Here is a 19,773-nt window from a genome sequence, read left to right on the forward strand (position 1 = left end):
GCACAAAAGTCAACATACCAAGTACCCATCACAATCCCTATCTCCTGTAAAAAACAGAAACTTTAGCGCTCACGAGAACTGCTGTCATTTTTATTTTCAGAGTGATATTTAGTTAATTATTTTTGCATATGATCAATATATAAATTCTTCACGTCCAACAATTTATTTTAGAATTTTTGGGGTTCCAGATCTTGCGCTAGCTACAGATTACTACAGACTGTTCTGTTTTTGACAGATTCTGTTTTTCGTGTGTTGTTTGCTTATTTTGATGAATCTATGTCTAGTAAAATAGTTTATAATCCACAGAGAAGTTGGAATACAGTAGGTATAACACCAATATAAATAAATAATGAGTTGATTACAGTACCTTGAAGTGGTCTTTTGTTTTCTTTCGCTTACGGAGCTCACGAGATTTTCTACTTTAAGTTTTGTGTTGTGAAGTTTTCAAGTTTTGGGTAAAGATTTGATGGATTATGGAACAAGAAGTGGTAAGAGCCTAAGCTTGGTGATTCCCATGGCACCCCCAAGATAATCTAAGGACACCTAAAAGCCAAAGCTTGGGGATGCCCCGGAAGGCATCCCCTCTTTCCTCTACTTCTATCGGTAACTTTACTTGGAGCTATATTTTTATTCACCACATGATATGTGTTTTGCTTGGAGCGTCTTTTATGATTTGAGTCTTTGCTTGTTAGTTTACCACAATCATCCTTTCTGTACACACCTTTTTAGAGAGCCATACATGATTTGGAATTTGATAGAATACTCTATTTGCTTCACTTATATCTTTTGAGCTTTATAGTTTTGGTTCTAGTACTTCACTTATATCTTTTAGAGCACGGTGGTGGATTTGTTTTATAGAAACTATTGATCTCTCATGCTTCACTTAGATTATTTTGAGAGTCTTAATAGCATGGTAATTTGCTTAAAATCCTAATATGCTTGGTATGCAAGATTAATAATAAAACTTTCGTATGAGTGTGTTGAATACTAAGAAAAGTTTGATGCTTGATGATTGTTTTGAGATATGGAGGTAATAATATCAAAGTCATGCTAGTTGAGTAGTTGTGAAATTGAGAAGTACTTGTGTTGAAGTTTGCAAGTCCCATAGCATGCACGTATGGTAAACGTTATGCAACAAATTTGAAGCATGAGGTGTTATTTGATTGTCTTCCTTATGAGTGGCGGTCGGGGACGAGCGATGGTCTTTACCTACCAATCTATCCACCTAGGAGCATGCGCGTAGTGCCGAGGTTTTTGATGACTTGTAGATTTTTTCAATAAGTATGTGAGTTCTTTATGACTAATGTTGAGTCCATGGATTATACGCACTCTCACCCTTCCATCCTTGCTAGCCTCTTCGATACTGTGCATTGCCCTTTCTCACATTGAGAGTTGGCGCAAACTTCGCCGGTGCATCCAAACCCTGTGATATGATACGCTCTTTCACACATAAACCTCCTTATATATTCCTCAAAACAGCCACCATACCTACCTATTATGGCATTTCCATAGCCATTCTGAGATATATTGCCATGCAACTTTCATCATTCCGTTTATCATGACACATTCATCATTGTCATATTGCTTAGCATGATCATGTAGTTGACATAGTATTTGTGGCAAAGCCACCGCTCATAATTCTTTCATACATGTCACTCTTGGTTCATTGCATATCCCGGTACACCGCCAGAGGCATTCATATAGAGCCATCTTTGTTCTAGTATCAAGTTGTAATCATTGAGTTGTAAATAAATAGAAGTGTGATGATCATCATTATTAGAGCATTGTCCCAAGTGAGGTATAAAAAAGGCCATAAAAAAAGAAGGCCCAAAAAAAGAAAGGCCATAAAAAAATAGAAGGCCCCAAAAAAAATGAGAGAAAAAGAGAGAAGGGACAATGTTACTATCCTTTTACCACACTTGTGCTTCAAAGTAGCACCATGATCTTCATAGTAGAGAGTCTCTCATATTATCACTTTCATATACTACTGGGAATTTTTCATTATAGAACTTGGCTTGTATATTCCAACAATGGGCCTCCTCAAGTGCCCTAGGTCTTCGTGAGCAAGCAAGTTGGATGCACACCCACTAGTTTATTTTGTTGAGCTTTCATACATTTATAGCTCTAGTGCATCCGTTGCATGGCAATCCCTACTCCTTGCATTAACATCAATCGGTGGGCATCTCCATAGCCCATTGATTAGCCTCGTTAATGTGAGACTTTCTCCCTTTTTGTCTTCTCCACATAACCACCTCATTATATTCTATTCCACCCATAGTGCTATGTCCATGTCTCGCGCTCATATATTGCGTGAAAGCTTATAGGTTTGAGATTACTAAAGTATGAAACAATTGCTTGGCTTGTCACCGGGGTTGTGCATGATTAGACCATTCTTGTGTGACGAAAATGAAACATGACTAAACTATATGATTTTGTAGGGATGAACTTTCTTTCGCCATGTTATTTTGAGAAGACATAATTTCTTAGTTAGTATACTTGAAGTATTATCATTTTTATGTCAATATGAACTTTTGTCTTGAATCTTTCAGATCTGAATATTCATACCACAATTAAGAAGAATTACATTAAAATTATGCCAAGTAGCACTCAGCATCAAAAATTCTGCTTTTATCATTTACCTACTCGAGGACGAGCAGGAATTAAGCTTGGGGATGCTTGATACGTCTCCAACGTATCTATAATTCTTGATTGCTCCATGCTATATTATCTACTGTTTTAGACATTATTGGGCTTTATTTTCCACTTTTATATTATTTTTGGGACTAACCTATTAACCGGAGGCCCAGCCCAGAATTGCTGTTTTTTGCCTGTTTTAGGGTTTCGAAGAAAAGGAATATCAAACGGAGTCCAAACGGAATGAAACCTTCGAAAACGTGATTTTCTCATCAGATAAGATCCAGGAGACTTGGACCTCCGTCAAGAAAGCCACGAGGTGGTCACGAGGGTGGAGGGCGCCCCCCCAGGGCGCGCCCCCTGCCTCATGGGCCCCTCGAAGCTCCACCGACGTACTTCTTCCTCCTATATATATCCACGTACCCCCAAACGATCGGGGACAGAGCCAAAAACCTAATTCCACCATCGCAAGTTTCTGTATCCACGAGATCCCATCTTGGGGCCTGTTCCAGAGCTCCGCCGGAAGGGGCATCAATCACGGAGGGCTTCTACATCATCATCCAAGCCCCTCCGATGAAGTGTGACTAGTTTACTTCAGACCTACGGGTCCATAGCTAGTAGCTAGATGGTTCTTCTCCCTTTTTGGATCTCAATACAATGTTCTACCCCTCTCTCGTGGGGATCTATTCGATGTAATCTTCTTTTTGTGGTGTGTTTGTTGAGACCGATGAATTGTGGGTTTGTGATCCAGTCTATCTATGAATAATATTTGAATCTTGTCTGAATTCTTTTATGTATGATTGGTTATCTTTGCAAGTCTCTTCGAATTATCAGTTTGGTTTGGCCTACTAGATTTGTTTTTCTTGCCATGGGAGAAGTGCTTAGCTTTGGGTTCAATCTTGCGGTGTCCTTTCCCAGTGACAGAAGGGGCAGCAAGGCACGTATTGTATTGTTGCCATCGAGGATAACAAGATGTTTTTTTTATCATATTGCATGAAACTATCCCTCTACATCATGTCATCTTGCTTAAGGCGTTACTCTATTTTTAACTTAATACTCTAGATGCATGCTGGATAGCGGTCGATGAGTGGAGTAATAGTAGTAGATGTAGAATCGTTTCGGTCTACTTGTCTCGGACGTGATGCCTATATACATGATCCTACCTAGATATTCTCATAACTATGCTCAATTATGTCAATTGCTCAACAGTAATTTGTTCACCCACCGTAGAATACTTATGCTCTTGAGAGAAGCCACTAGTGAAACCTATGCCCCCCGGGTCTCTTTCTCATCATATCAATCTCCATCACTTTATTATTGCTTTGCTTTTACTTTTTACTTTGCATCTCTATACCAAAAATACCAAAAAATATTATTTATCATCTCTATCAGATCTCACTTTCGTAAGTGACCGTGAAGGGATTGACAACCCCAAACGCGTTGGTTGCGTTGAGCTATTGTTTTTGTGTAGGTACGAGGGACTCGAACGTAGCCTCCTACTCGATTGATACATTGGTTCTCAAAAACTGAGGGAAATACTTACGCTACTTTGCTGCATCATCCCTTCCTCTTCGGAGAAATATAACGCAATGCTCAAGGGGTAGCAAGAAGAATTTCTGGCACCGTTGCCGGGGAGTCTGCACAAAAGTCAACATACCAAGTACCCAACACAATCCCTATCTCCCGCATTACATTATTTGCCATTTTCCTCTCGTTTTCCTCTCCCCCACTTCACCCTTGCCGTTTTATTCGCCCTCTCTCTCTTTCTCTATCCTCCCTCTCTCTCTCTCTACTATCCTCTTTTGCCCGTTTGTTTGCTCGTCTGTTAGTTTGCTTGTTTTTCGCGATGGCTCTACCTAGATTTGGTGATCTTCACCTTAAAAGGTTAGAGGAGATCGAAAACAACACCAGGAAGTTTATGGTTTTGCAATTTGAGCATAATAATTTCTTTAGAAATGAGCTTAAGGAACAAAAAAGTTTCATGAATTATATGAATAAAGAGCTCGATGATATGTCTAAAGAATTTGATGGTATAAGATCCCAAATTGCCCATCTTCAAAAATTAACTGCTGAAATTTCAGATATGCAAGCTACCTTAGTCAATAAGATGGCCGCTAAACCGGATTCCTATGAAAATAATGATGAAGATATAAAAGTTATTGATTTGTCCCCTATTAAATCTTTGTTTTGCAATATGAATCTTGATAATGATGGGACTGAATATGATCCACCTTTACCTAGAAGGCGTTCTAAGAATTCGGAATTTGTTGATCCTGATGCTAAATTTGATAAAAGTGGGATTGAAGAAATTAAAACCCTAGATGTTGCTAAACCCACTATTATGGATTTCAAGGAATTTAACTATGAAAATTGCTCCTTGATTTATTGTATTTCCTTGTTGCAATCCGTGCTAAAGTCTCCTCACGCTTATAGTCAAAATAAAGCGTTCACTAAACATATCGTTGATGCCTTGATGCAATCTTATGAAGAAAAACTTGAATTGGAAGTTTCTATCCCTAGAAAACTTCATGATGATTGGGAACCTACTATTAAAATTTAAATAAAAAATTATGAGTTTTATGCTTTGTGTGATTTGGGTGCTAGTGTCTCTAGTATTCCCAAAACTGTGTGTGATTTGCTAGATTTCCGTGATTTTGATGATTGCTCTCTAAACTTGCATCTTGCGGATTCCACTATTAAGAAACCTATGGGAAGAATTAATGATGTTCTTATTGTTGCTAATAGGAACTATGTGCCTTTAGATTTTATCATTCTTGATATAGATTGCAATCCTTCTTGCCCTATTATTCTTGGTAGACCTTTCCTTAGAACGGTTGGTACAATTATTGATATGAAGGAAGGGAATATTAGATTTCAATTTCCATTAAAAATGGCATGGAACACTTCCCTAGAAATAAAATAAAATTACCATATGAATCTATCATGAGAGCCACTTATGGATTGCCTACCAAAGATGGCAATACCTAGATCTATTCTTGCTTGTTATGCCTAGCTAGGGGCGTTAAACGATAGCGCTTGTTGGGAGGCAACCCAATTTTATTTTTATTCCTTGCTTTTTGTTCCTGTTTAGTAATAAATAAATTATTTAGACTCTGTTTTGGTTGTGTTTTTTGTGTTTAATTAGTGTTTGTGCCAAGTAGAACCGTTGGGAAGACTTGGGGAAAGTCTTGTTAAACTTGCTGTAAAAAACAGAAACTTTAGCGCTCACGAGAACTGCTGTCATTTTTATTTTCAGAGTGATATTTAGTTAATTATTTTTGCATATGATCAATATATAAATTCTTCACGTCCAACAATTTATTTTAGAATTTTTGGGGTTCCAGATCTTGCGCTAGCTACAGATTACTACAGACTGTTCTGTTTTTGACAGATTCTGTTTTTCGTGTGTTGTTTGCTTATTTTGATGAATCTATGTCTAGTAAAATAGTTTATAATCCACAGAGAAGTTGGAATACAGTAGGTATAACACCAATATAAATAAATAATGAGTTGATTACAGTACCTTGAAGTGGTCTTTTGTTTTCTTTCGCTTACGGAGCTCACGAGATTTTCTACTTTAAGTTTTGTGTTGTGAAGTTTTCAAGTTTTGGGTAAAGATTTGATGGATTATGGAACAAGAAGTGGTAAGAGCCTAAGCTTGGTGATTCCCATGGCACCCCCAAGATAATCTAAGGACACCTAAAAGCCAAAGCTTGGGGATGCCCCGGAAGGCATCCCCTCTTTCCTCTACTTCTATCGGTAACTTTACTTGGAGCTATATTTTTATTCACCACATGATATGTGTTTTGCTTGGAGCGTCTTTTATGATTTGAGTCTTTGCTTGTTAGTTTACCACAATCATCCTTTCTGTACACACCTTTTTAGAGAGCCATACATGATTTGGAATTTGATAGAATACTCTATTTGCTTCACTTATATCTTTTGAGCTTTATAGTTTTGCTCTAGTACTTCACTTATATCTTTTAGAGCACGGTGGTGGATTTGTTTTATAGAAACTATTGATCTCTCATGCTTCACTTAGATTATTTTGAGAGTCTTAATAGCATGGTAATTTGCTTAAAATCCTAATATGCTTGGTATGCAAGATTAATAATAAAACTTTCGTATGAGTGTGTTGAATACTAAGAAAAGTTTGATGCTTGATGATTGTTTTGAGATATGGAGGTAATAATATCAAAGTCATGCTAGTTGAGTAGTTGTGAAATTGAGAAGTACTTGTGTTGAAGTTTGCAAGTCCCATAGCATGCACGTATGGTAAACGTTATGCAACAAATTTGAAGCATGAGGTGTTATTTGATTGTCTTCCTTATGAGTGGCGGTCGGGGACGAGCGATGGTCTTTACCTACCAATCTATCCACCTAGGAGCATGCGCGTAGTGCCGAGGTTTTTGATGACTTGTAGATTTTTTCAATAAGTATGTGAGTTCTTTATGACTAATGTTGAGTCCATGGATTATACGCACTCTCACCCTTCCATCCTTGCTAGCCTCTTCGATACCGTGCATTGCCCTTTCTCACATTGAGAGTTGGCGCAAACTTCGCCGGTGCATCCAAACCCCGTGATATGATACGCTCTTTCATACATAAACCTCCTTATATATTCCTCAAAACAGCCACCATACCTACCTATTATGGCATTTCCATAGCCATTCCGAGATATATTGCCATGCAACTTTCATCATTCCGTTTATCATGACACATTCATCATTATCATATTGCTTAGCATGATCATGTAGTTGACATAGTATTTGTGGCAAAGCCACCGCTCATAATTCTTTCATACATGTCACTCTTGGTTCATTGCATATCCCGGTACACCGCCAGAGGCATTCATATAGAGCCATCTTTGTTCTAGTATCAAGTTGTAATCATTGAGTTGTAAATAAATAGAAGTGTGATGATCATCATTATTAGAGCATTGTCCCAAGTGAGGTATAAAAAAGGCCATAAAAAAGAAGGCCCAAAAAAAAGAAAGGCCATAAAAAAAGAGAAGGCCCCAAAAAAATGAGAGAAAAAGAGAGAAGGGACAATGTTACTATCCTTTTACCACACTTGTGCTTCAAAGTAGCACCATGATCTTCATAGTAGAGAGTCTCTCATATTATCACTTTCATATACTACTGGGAATTTTTCATTATAGAACTTGGCTTGTATATTCCAACAATGGGCCTACTCAAGTGCCCTAGGTCTTTGTGAGCAAGCAAGTTGGATGCACACCCACTAGTTTATTTTGTTGAGTTTTCATACATTTATAGCTCTAGTGCATCCGTTGCATGGCAATCCCTACTCCTTGCATTAACATCAATCGGTGGGCATCTCCATAGCCCATTGATTAGCCTCGTTTATGTGAGACTTTCTCCTTTTTTTCTTCTCCACATAACCCCCTCATTATATTCTATTCCACCCATAGTGCTATGTCCATGGCTCGCGCTCATATATTGCGTGAAAGCTTATAGGTTTGAGATTACTAAAGTATGAAACAATTGCTTGGCTTGTCACCGGGGTTGTGCATGATGAGAGCATTCTTGTGTGACGAAAATGAAACATGACTAAACTATATGATTTTGTAGGGATGAACTTTCTTTGGCCATGTTATTTTGAGAAGACATAATTGCTTAGTTAGTATGCTTGAAGTATTATCATTTTTATGTCAATATGAACTTTTGTCTTGAATCTTTCAGATCTGAATATTCATACCACAATTAAGAATAATTACATTAAAATTATGCCAAGTAGCACTCCGCATCAAAAATTCTGTTTTTATCATTTACCTACTCGAGGACGATGAGGAATTACGCTTGGGGATGCTTGATACGTCTCCAACGTATCTATAATTCTTGATTGCTCCATGCTATATTATCTACTGTTTTAGACATTATTGGGCTTTATTTTCCACTTTTATATTATTTTTGGGACTAACCTATTAACCAGAGGCCCAGCCCAGAATTGTTGTTTTTTGCCTGTTTTAGGGTTTCGAAGAAAAGGAATATCAAATGGAGTCCAAACGGAACGAAACCTTCGGAAACGTGATTTTCTCATCAGATAAGATCCAGGAGACTTGGACCTCCGTCAAGAAAGCCACGAGGTGGTCACGAGGGTGGAGGGCGCCCCCCAGGGCGCGCCCCCTACCTCGTGGGCCCCTCGAAGCTCCACCGACGTACTTCTTCCTCCTATATATATCCACGTACCCCCAAACGATAGGGGACAGAGCCAAAAACCTAATTCCACCACCACAACTTTCTGTATCCATGAGATCCCGTCTTGGGGCCTGTTCCAGAGCTCCGCCGGAAGGGGCATCAATCATGGAGGGCTTCTACATCATCATCCAAGCCCCTCCGATGAAGTGTGAGTAGTTTACTTCAGACCTACAGGTCCATAGCTAGTAGCTAGATGGTTCTTCTCTCTTTTTGGATCTCAATACAATGTTCCACCCCTCTCTCATGGGGATCTACTCGATGTAATCTTCTTTTTGCGGTGTGTTTGTTGAGACCGATGAATTGTGGGTTTATGATCCAGTCTATCTATGAATAATATTTGAATCTTGTCTAAATTCTTTTATGTATGATTGGTTATCTTTGCAAGTCTCTTCGAATTATCAGTTTGGTTTGGCCTACTAGATTTGTTTTTCTTGCCATGGGAGAAGTGCTTAGCTTTGGGTTCAATCTTGCGGTGTCCTTTCCCAGTGACAGAAGGGGCAGCAAGGCACGTAGTGTATTGTTTCCATCGAGGATAACAAGATGTTTTTTTTATCATATTGCATGAAACTATCCCTCGACATCATGTCATCTTGCTTAAGGCGTTACTCTGTTTTTAACTTAATACTCTAGATGCATGCTGGATAGCGGTCGATGAGTGGAGTAATAGTAGTAGATGCAGAATCGTTTCGGTCTACTTGTCTCGGACGTGATGCCTATATACATGATCATACCTAGATATTCTCATAACTATGCTCAATTCTGTCAATTGCTCAACAGTAATTTGTTCACCCACCGTAGAATACTTATGCTCTTGAGAGAAGCCACTAGTGAGACCTATGGCCCCCAGGTCTCTTTCTCATCATATCAATCTCCATCACTTTATTATTGCTTTGCTTTTACTTTTTACTTTGCATCTCTATACCAAAAATACCAAAAAATATTATTTATCATCTCTACAGATCTCACTTTCGTAAGTGACCATGAAGGGATTGACAATCCCTAGCGCGTTGGTTGCGTTGGGCTATTGTTTTTGTGTAGGTATGAGGGACTCGAGCGTAGCCTCCTACTGGATTGATACCTTGATTCTCAAAAACTGAGGGAAATACTTACGCTACTTTGCTGCATCATCCCTTCCTCTTCGGGGAAATCCAACGCAGTGCTCAAGGGGTAGCACCGAGCCAAAGAGGCGGTCCAGCCTGAAGATCAGCCTGCACCCCACCGCCACTCAATCTAAAATACCAAGGCTCGGGGCAACACACGGGACCTGCGAGATGTATTGGATAGTAAGGCAAAACTTGCAAGGTCAATATATGGGTCACGGGCATGCGCGCCAACACGGGATGATGATCGTCGCGCCGGATACGTCAAAAGCAAATCCGTCCAGGCCGAATACAGCAGACAAGACTCATATGAACTGCGTCGGGATATAGCCCGGCACAGAGGCGCCGCACACCCCCTATGCTTCACTGATGAAGTTATGGATCAAGAATTCCCAGAGGGTTTCAAACCCGTAAATATCGAATCATATGACGGTACAATAGATCCCGTGGTATGGATTGAGGATTTCCTCCTTCACATCCACATGGCTCCCGGTGATGATCTACATGCCATCAAGTACCTCCCACTAAAACTCAAAGGACCAGCTCGGCATTGGCTAAATAGCTTGCCAGCAGACTCCGTCGGCAGTTGGGAGGATCTCGAAGACGCTTTCCTTGACAACTTCCAGGGCACTTATGTGCGACCACCAGATGCTGATGACTTGAGCCATATAACTCAGCAGCCAGGGGAATCGGCCAGACAATTCTGGACTCAGTTCTTGACTAAGAAAAACCAAATTGTCGACTGTCCGGACGCAGAAGCCCTCGCGGCATTCAAGCACAACATCCGTGACGAGTGGCTTGCCCGCCACGTTGGCCAGGAGAAGCCGAAGTCTATGGAAGCCCTCACGACACTCATGACCTGCTTTTGCGCGGGCGAGGATAGCTAGCTGGCTTGCAACAATAACACACCGAGGAATCCGAGCACTTCGGATACGAAAGATGCCAACGGCAGACAACGTCGTAATAGACCAAAGCGCCGCAATAACAGCGATAACACCGAGGATATGACAGTCAATGCCGGATTCAGAGGCTCTAGATCCGGTCAGCGGAAAAAGGCATTTAAAAGTAGTACCCCGGCTCCGTCCAGTTTGGATCGCATACTGGATCACTCGTGTCAAATCCACGGCACCCCCGACAAGCCAGCCAATCACACAAATAGAGAATGCTGGGTGTTCAAGCAGGCCGGCAAGTTAAATGCCGAAAACAAGGACAAGGGGCTGCATAGTGATGACGAGGAGGAGCCCCGGCCGCCGAACACGGGAGGACAGAAGGGGTTCCCCCCACAAGTGAAGATGGTGAACATGATATACAAAACCCACATTCCCAAGAGGGAGTGGAAGTGTGCACTAAGGGACGTCTATGCGATGGAGCCCGTCGCCCCAAAGTTCAACCCATGGTCTACTTGCCCGATCACCTTTGATTGCAGGGATCACCCCACTAATATCCGTCATGGCGGATCCGCCGCACTGGTCCTAGACCCCATCATCGACGAATTTCATCTTACTCAAGTCCTTATGGACGGCGGCAGCAGCCTAAACCTGCTCTATCAGGATACAGTGCGCAAAATGGGTATCGATCCCTTGAGGATCAAACCCACCAAAACCACCTTTAAGGGCATCATCCCAGGTGTAGAGGCCCATTCCACGAGCTCAATCACACTGGAAGTAATCTTCAGATCACCGGACAACTTCCGAAGCGCGGAGTTAATCTTCGACATTGTCCCGTTTTGCAGTGGCTATCATGCACTGCTCGGACGAACTGCATTTGCAAAATTCAATGCAGTACCGCATTACGCGTACCTCAAGCTCAAGATGCTAGGACCTCGGGGGGTCATAACAGTGAATGGAAACACAGAACGCTCGCTCTGCACGGAAGAGCACACTGCGGCACTCGCAGCAGAAGCACAAAGCAGCCTTTCAAGGCAAACCACTAATTTGGTGATACAGCCCCCGAACACCTTCAAGCATGCGGAGTAAATTGCAACAGGATCTCCTGGCATGTTCAGAGCTCGCCTAGCAATTTGGCCCCCGTCCCAGTCCCAGTCAAGCAACAAAATCCGTGCCGTGCGTACATAATTACGCACTGAAAATACCATGGACATAGGCGGGGGCACGATCAGGGCACGTCCCGCAATGCGGCTTAACTGCCTTAGGGGCTGTATATCTTTATAATTTCTTTTCTCTTTCAGGGCCTAACTCTCTGGAAGCCCTTTCCGGCAGTATGATTGCCGGACACGTTACCGGAAGGAACAACCAAGGTGACAAGAAGCCAAGATGTACACGGGAACCCCTAGGTGGTCTCTAATAATAATACCCGTTTTCTACTATCCATACACAGCTTGCACTTGGATAGGACATTTCAAATAGTCCTACTTTCCGCTTATTGCACTATCTGTACCAGTATGCTTCGACGTATTATTTAAATAACAATGCATAACATTAGTCTATTATTGCATTATTTATTCCTTTTTTTTCTTTATGTCCATTGACGACAATCCGAACCCGTAAATTTGGGTACGGTAAGTACGCCAGGGGCTTTCGTTTACCCCATAATACGGCGCGAGAAGTCCGAACACTTTAGACAGTGCGGCACCCCAAACTTATAGCATTATATGCATCAGCTCCGAATAATGTCTTGGGTCAATAGTTGGGTTTGCCCGGCTCCCATGCTTTGGTACCTTACGTTCCGCTATATCGGCTCAGGTAGCGGTGGGAGAACTACTGTGATTGTGTCCCGGTTCTTCTGGACGAGCACCTCAGTAGAGAAAGCCAAAAACTTACTGTCATGATAAGGCGAGAGACTGGTCGGTGTTCGAGAGGTCTCAAGTCCTTAAAGACTTTTTCTGCTTTGGGCGAGGAGTCGGCCTTGTCTGGCTTAGGCGTGTATAGCGCCCCAAATTCGGCCTTCCGAATACCAGGGGCTTTGCCAAAATTTAAAATTGTAGACTTCTATGGGTAAGTGAGAGTGATAAAGCATTATAGTCTGATTGCCTGGTTCGTTGCGCTGAACACCTCCCTTGAAGGACCCAAAATTGGGGTAAAGAGTGCTCAGGTTTATCCCGAACACCCCAGTACTAGTTACATGGTGGTAGAAGCCGACGACTGGCCAACTCTCAGATTTTATAAACAACTGTACAGAAGGTAATATTTTAAATTAAAAAAAGCGTCGCATGGCGCAAATGAACTCGTTTCATATTACAGGATCACATGAGCATGTTCATTCAAAAATTACATCCTTGGCACACTCATCCGACACAAGGCGGGAACCCTTCAGGACACTCTCATAGTACATCTTAGGGCAGCGATGCTCCTTGCCCTCCGGCGGCCCCTCCTTCACCAGCTTCACAGCGTCTAGCTTCGCCCAGTGCACCTTCGCCCGGGCAAAAGCCCTGCGCGCACCCTCAATGCAGACGGACCGCTTTATAACTTCAAGCCGTGGGCAGGCATCCACCAGCCGCCTCACCCGACCGAAGTAGCTGCCGGGCAGGGGCTCGCCAGGCCACAACCGGATTATAAGGCCCCTCATGGCTCGTTCGGCCGCCTTGTGAAGCTCGACCAACTGCTTCAGCTGGTCGCTCAAGGGCACGGGGTGTTCGGTCCCAGTATACTGAGACCAGAACAACTTCTCCCTCGAGCTCCCCTCCTCAGCTCGGTAAAACTCCACGGCATCCAGTACACTGCGGGGAAGATCTGCAAACGCTCCTGGAGAGCTCCAAACTTGGGTAAGAAAAAGGAAAATTTCCTTCATGTGCTTGCTTGGCATAATGAATGCCTTACCCGCTGCTATCTTCTTCACCGCATCAATCTCCTGGAGGGCCTTGCGGGCTTCGGCCTTGGCGCTCCGGACGCTTTCAAGCGCCTACGCAAGCTTGGACTCTCGCGTCTTAGAATCAAGCTCCAAGGACTCATGATTTTTGGCGAGAGCCTCGAGCTCTTGCTGCACCTCGCCTACTCGGGCTTCTTGCTTCTCCCATTCAATGCGCTCCTTGGCCGCTTTGTCTTCGGCCTTGGACAGCGCCTTCCTCAGGGTTGCCACTTCGGTCATGGCCCCTGGCAAATCCATGATGATCCTATTACTTTACATCCGAACTTCTTTTTCAATATATAGACAAGGGTATTGCTTACCTTTGCTCTCCTTGAGCTGCCTCTTGGTAAGGCCGAGGTCATCCTCAGACCGCTCCAGGTCCTGCTTCATCGCAGAGACCTCCGCAGTACGTGCGGCAGCGGCCAGCAATGAAGCCTGCACATACACATAGATATTTTTTGATTAGACTCCTGATTTATCATTTGATCCTCTATCCGTCCTTTCTTTCTGAACACCGAACAGAGCATCAGGGGCTAGTATCCATGCAGGCTTATTTTCCTATATCTTCATTGCTTACCTCAAAGCCTGTTAGGAGGCTGGCGCAAGCTTCGATCAGTCCATTCTTGGCGGACTGAACTTTCTCGATCACCGCACTCATGATAGTGCGGTGCTCTTCGTCGATGGAAGCGCCGCGAAGCGCTTCCAGCAAGTTGTCCGGTGCCTCTGGATAGACAGAGGACACCAGAACGGGCGGCTTGCCCCCTTAACAGGGGGTCGCCCGCCGGAGTCCGGAGGCACCAAAGATTCCGGTGCAGTGTTCGGCTGGGGGCCGAACCTGGAGCCCATAGGAGTCCGGCTCCCTTTGTGCCCAGGGTCCGGAAGGTCGCCTCGAGGCGCCCCCAGGACTGCCTCCCCTTGGCCCGGTGCCTGTTGAGACAACACCTCGACGTTGTCCGCATGGCAAGGAGTGGAGGCGGTCGGAAGAGAACCGCTGTTCATATCCGATGAGTCCAACGAACCACTCGACGAAGTTGCGTCGAGATGAGCTCGGGACGGACTGCATAATTATGTTCGGCATGAGAAGAAGCAGTGCAGTAAAACATACCATGAATCACTATGGTGTCTAGATACTTACAACTTCGCAAGGGGCTTGACCCTGGGTAGCCACTCATCGCCGCTGTAGGCGGCCGTCGTGGAGCAGTCCGGAGGGAGGGTCTTGCCCTTCTTCGACCCTTCGGCCTCCCCGGTTGGGTCGGCCTTCCTTTTCTTGTCTCCCCCGGCTGGGGGGGGGGAGAACTTTCCTCTTCCTCCTCCTTGTCTTCAGGGAGGAGTGCGCGTTGGAGTCATCGGACGATGAGTCCGATACAACCTTGCACCGGAGACCCTTTCGGGTCCCCGCGGCCTTCTTCTTGGTCTTCTTCATCGGCACCTCGTAAGGTGCCGGAGTCAGCATCTCTGTTAGGAGAGCGCCTACAGGATCTTCGGGCAGGGGGGCTGGGCAATCAAGCTGCTCTGCTGCCGTGGCCTTCTTCTTGGTCTTCTTCATCGGCACCTCGTAAGGTGCCGGAGTCAGCATCTCTGTTAGAAGAGCGCCTACACGATCTTCGGGCAGGGGGGCTAGGCAATCAAGCTGCTCCGCTGTCTTTATCCAGTCCTGTTAATGACATAGAGGCTTAGATCCTGCATATGACTAAACCGGGGCAAATAAATACCCTGAGAGATATAAAAACTTACCGGATTGGTGCGGCGCTTTGCGCCAAGTCAGCAGTCCTCGGTGAGGGAAGGACGAATCTCGGCGCCATTGAACAACACCCTACAGACGTCCTTGTGCGTCGTGTCATAGAGCTCTCGCAGCGTCTGGTGCTTGGCCGAGTCGAACTCCAACAAATCCAATGCCCGTCGTTGACACGGGAGGATCTGGCGGAAGAGCATGACCTGTACCAGGTTGACGAGCTTGATCTTCTTGCTCGTCATGTTCCTGATGCAGGTCTGGAGTCCGGTCAACTCTACCGAAGAACCCCAGGATAGGCCCTTCTCTTTTCCAGGAGGTGAGCCGCGTGGGGATTTCGGATCGAAATTTGGGGGCCGCTACCCAGTTGGAGTCGCGCGGCTCGGTGATGTAGAACCACCCCGATTGCCACCCCTTTATGGTATCCACATAGGTGCCCTCTAGCCAGGTGATGTTAGGCATCTTGCCCACCATGGCACCTCCGCACTCCGCTTGCTAGCCACCCACCACCTTCGGTTTAACATTGAAGGTTTTCAGCCATAGGCCGAAGTGGGGTCTGATGTGGAGAAAGACCTCACACACGATGATAAACGCCGAGATGTTGAGGATGAAATTGGGGACCAGATCATGAAAATCCAGCCCGTAGTAAAACATGAGCCCGTGGACAAATGGGTGGAGGGGAAATCCCAGTCCACGGACGAAATGGGTAAGAAAAACTACCCTCTCAAGGGGTTCGGGCGTAGGGACATTCTGCCCTGCATCGGGCAGCCGGTGCGCGATATCCGCGGCTAGGTATCCGGCCACCCGCAACTTTGCGATGTTCTCCTCCATGACAGAGGAGACCATCCACTTGCCTCCTGCTCCATACATGCTTGGAGTGGTTTGAGAAGTAGAATGCGAGCTTGGGCACTAGAGCTCAAGTGCGTGAGAATGGATAAGCGAGGAGGTAGAAGGCGTGGGTAAAAGGGGGTAAATCCTTGTCCCTTTATGAGGCCGAAAGAGGCGATGTGTCTCCCCACTTGCCTGGTAAAACTGCTTATTCCCTAGGCGCCATAATTGATGGCACGGTTGGGTTACCCACATCCGTATTGATGAGAATCCCGTAATAGGGGGGACACGATCTCTGCTTTGACAAGACGTGTCAAGAAAACAGCCCCATGTTATGTGCGGTGCGGGTTGAGAAAAATGGTTTGAACAATGACCAAGCCATGACATGATGTCGTGCTATCTAAACACGTTAGCATATTAGATTTGTGGAAATATTATTCTCTCTACAGTGCTATGTGGAAATTATTTTGCAGAACCGGGCACTATTCTGGTGTTCAAAATCTTCTATGGAGTATTCGGAGGAGGAACCCGCTTTGCAATGCCGAAGACAATACTGCGCGCTGGACTCATCGTCATTGAAGCCTAGTTCAGGGGCTACTGAGGGAGTCCTGGATTAGGGGGTCTCCGGACAGCCGGACTATATCCTTTTGGCCGGACTATTGGACTATGAAGATACAAGATTGAAGACTTCGTCCTGTGTCCGGATGGGACTCTCCTTGGCATGGAAGGCAAGCTAGGCAATACAGATATGTAGATCTCCTCCCTTGTAACCGACTCTGTGTAACCCTAGCCCCCTCCAGTGTCTATATAAACCGGAGGGTTTAGTCTGTAGGACAACATATAATCATACCATAGGCTAGCTTCTAGGGTTTAGCCTCTATGATCTCGTGGTAGATCAACTCTTGTAATACTCATATCATCAAGAACAATCAAGCAGGACGTAGGGTATTACCTCCTTCAAGAGGGCCCGAACCTGGGTAAACATCGTGTCCCCTGTCTCCTGTTACCATCCACCTTAGACGCACAGTTCGGGACGCCCTACCCGAGATCCGCCGGTTTTGACACCGACAACCTCCCCGCCCCCTCCACCTTACCAAAAGCCACATTTCTCCTCTTTCTGCCTTCCTTTCCAAGTTGAAACCTTCACTCCTTGCTTGCAGCACCGCCTCCTCGTCGGCGACCCTCCTTCAGGCTGCTCGGCCTCGTCTATCCAAGCAGGTAATCCACAACTGACCCCCATCCTCCTCCTCCTTCCACATCCCACATGCCTCGACTGCCGACGCGAGCGCGACACCTTCCACCCAAATCATCGACCCTCTGCCAAATAAGCGCCGCCCTAAGCCATGGTGCACACAGTATAGCCAGGATCTCAAGGAGCATTTGGTAGCGGAGAAGCAAATCATGGCCGCACGCGCGGATGAGGTCGCGATGGCTGCCATTCGTGCCGACCCCCAGATCTTGGAGGAGCACCTTGCCATTTGCTAGCTACGCCGATTAAGCATGCTCGGTTTACCCGTTGCATGTGCTGCTCCTGCCTTTCCTTCACAAATTCTAGTGAATTGTGCTATCTAATTTTACCATGCAATCTGTTGCTCTAGTGTATATGTTCTATATGTCATGCAGTGTGGTGCTCACTTATTAACTGTTTTGTTAATTAGTTGCCTTCTTCAGTTAACTGTTAGGTTCAATTCTGCAAATGTGATGTTCAATTCTTAAGGCTGCAATTTTGTATTGTCTTCCATGTGAGAAATAAATTGAATTTATCTTTACAAAATACATGAGAAACGAATACAATTACTATATTTCCAGGTTGTCAAGCATGCTTGGTTTGGTTATATATTGTGCAATGTGGTGCTCAGTTAACGTTTGGTTCATTTGTGTAGTGGTGTTTAGTTAACTGTTTGCTTCAATTCTGCAATGCGATGTTCAATAGTTGTGGGTGCATTCTGTTATTGTATACCATGTGAGGAATAAATAGAATTTGGCTGTAGTAAATACATGAGAAACAAATACAATTGCTACAATTGGTTGTAGTTAACTGTTTGGTTAACTATCTGATCTTCTATTAGGAGTATGTTATATTGTGCAGTGTGGTGCTCAGTTAATGTTTGGTTCATTTGTTGTGGTGTTTAGTTAACTGCTTGGTTCAATTCTGCAATGTGATGTCCAATTGTCGTGGGTAGAATTTTGTATTGTTGTGCATGTGAGGAATATATTGAATTTGGTTGCACTTAATACATGAGAAACATATACAAGTGCTATATTTCCTAGTTCTTAATCATGCTTTGTTTGGGTAAATGGGTTTTCTTTGTGGCTTGAATTAATCTGATGAATCTACAATGTGCTTATTTTTCATCAACATATTTTACTGATAGCATGCGAACCCTTACTTAACCTGATGACTAACTACCTTATATGTGTTGCAGGGAAACAACGGGAAGCACTGGGGTTTACAAACGAGGTTAGCACGTGCATGGTCCGTTCTCTAATAGCACATTATTGTGCAATTGCAGGATCCATTCTAATATTTTGGTTTTTAACAATTTGGTCTTCCACATGTAGGTCTTACTGTCAGAGGTTTTTGAAGGAAATATGCCCTAGAGGCAATAATAAAGTTGTTATTTATATTTCCTTATATCATGATAAATGTTTATTATTCATGCTAGAATTGTATTAACCGGAAACTTAGTACATGTGTGAATACATAGACAAACAGAGTGTGCCTAGTATGCCTCTACTTGACTAGCTCGTTAACCAAAGATGGTTAAGTTTCCTGACCATAGACATGTGTTGTCATTTGATGAACGGGATCACATCATTAGAGAATGATGTGATGGACAAGACCCATCCATTAGCTTAGCATAATGATCATTTAGTTTTATTGCTATTGCTTTCTTCATGACTTATACATGTTCCTCTGACTATGAGATTATGCAACTCCCGAATACTGGAGGAACACCTTATGTTCTATCAAACATCACAACGTAACTGGGTGATTATAAAGATGCTCTACAGGTGTCTCGGATGGTGTTTGTTGAGTTGGCGTAGATCGATATTAGGATTTGTCACTCCGTGTATCGGAGAGGTATCTCTGGGCCCTCTCGGTAATGCACATCACTATGAGCCTTGCAAGCAATGTTGACAAAGGGAACAACGTATATTGTTGTGCGGTTTGACCGACAAGACTCTTTGTAGAACATATAGGAACCAATATGAGCATCCAGGTTCCGCTATTGGTTATTCACCGGAGATGAGTCTCGGTCATGTCTACATAGTTCTCGAACCCGTAGGGTCCGCACGCTTAACGTTCGGTGATGATCGGTATTATGAGTTTATGTGTTTTGATGTACCGAAGGTAGTTAGGAGCCCCAGAGATGATCACGGACATGACGAGGAGTCTCGAAATGGTCGAGACATAAAGATTAATATATTGGAAGGCTATATTCGGACACCGGAAGTG

This window comes from Triticum urartu, chromosome 2 (genome assembly GCF_003073215.2).
Source record: "Triticum urartu cultivar G1812 chromosome 2, Tu2.1, whole genome shotgun sequence".
Classification (NCBI taxonomy): Eukaryota; Viridiplantae; Streptophyta; class Magnoliopsida; order Poales; family Poaceae; genus Triticum; species Triticum urartu.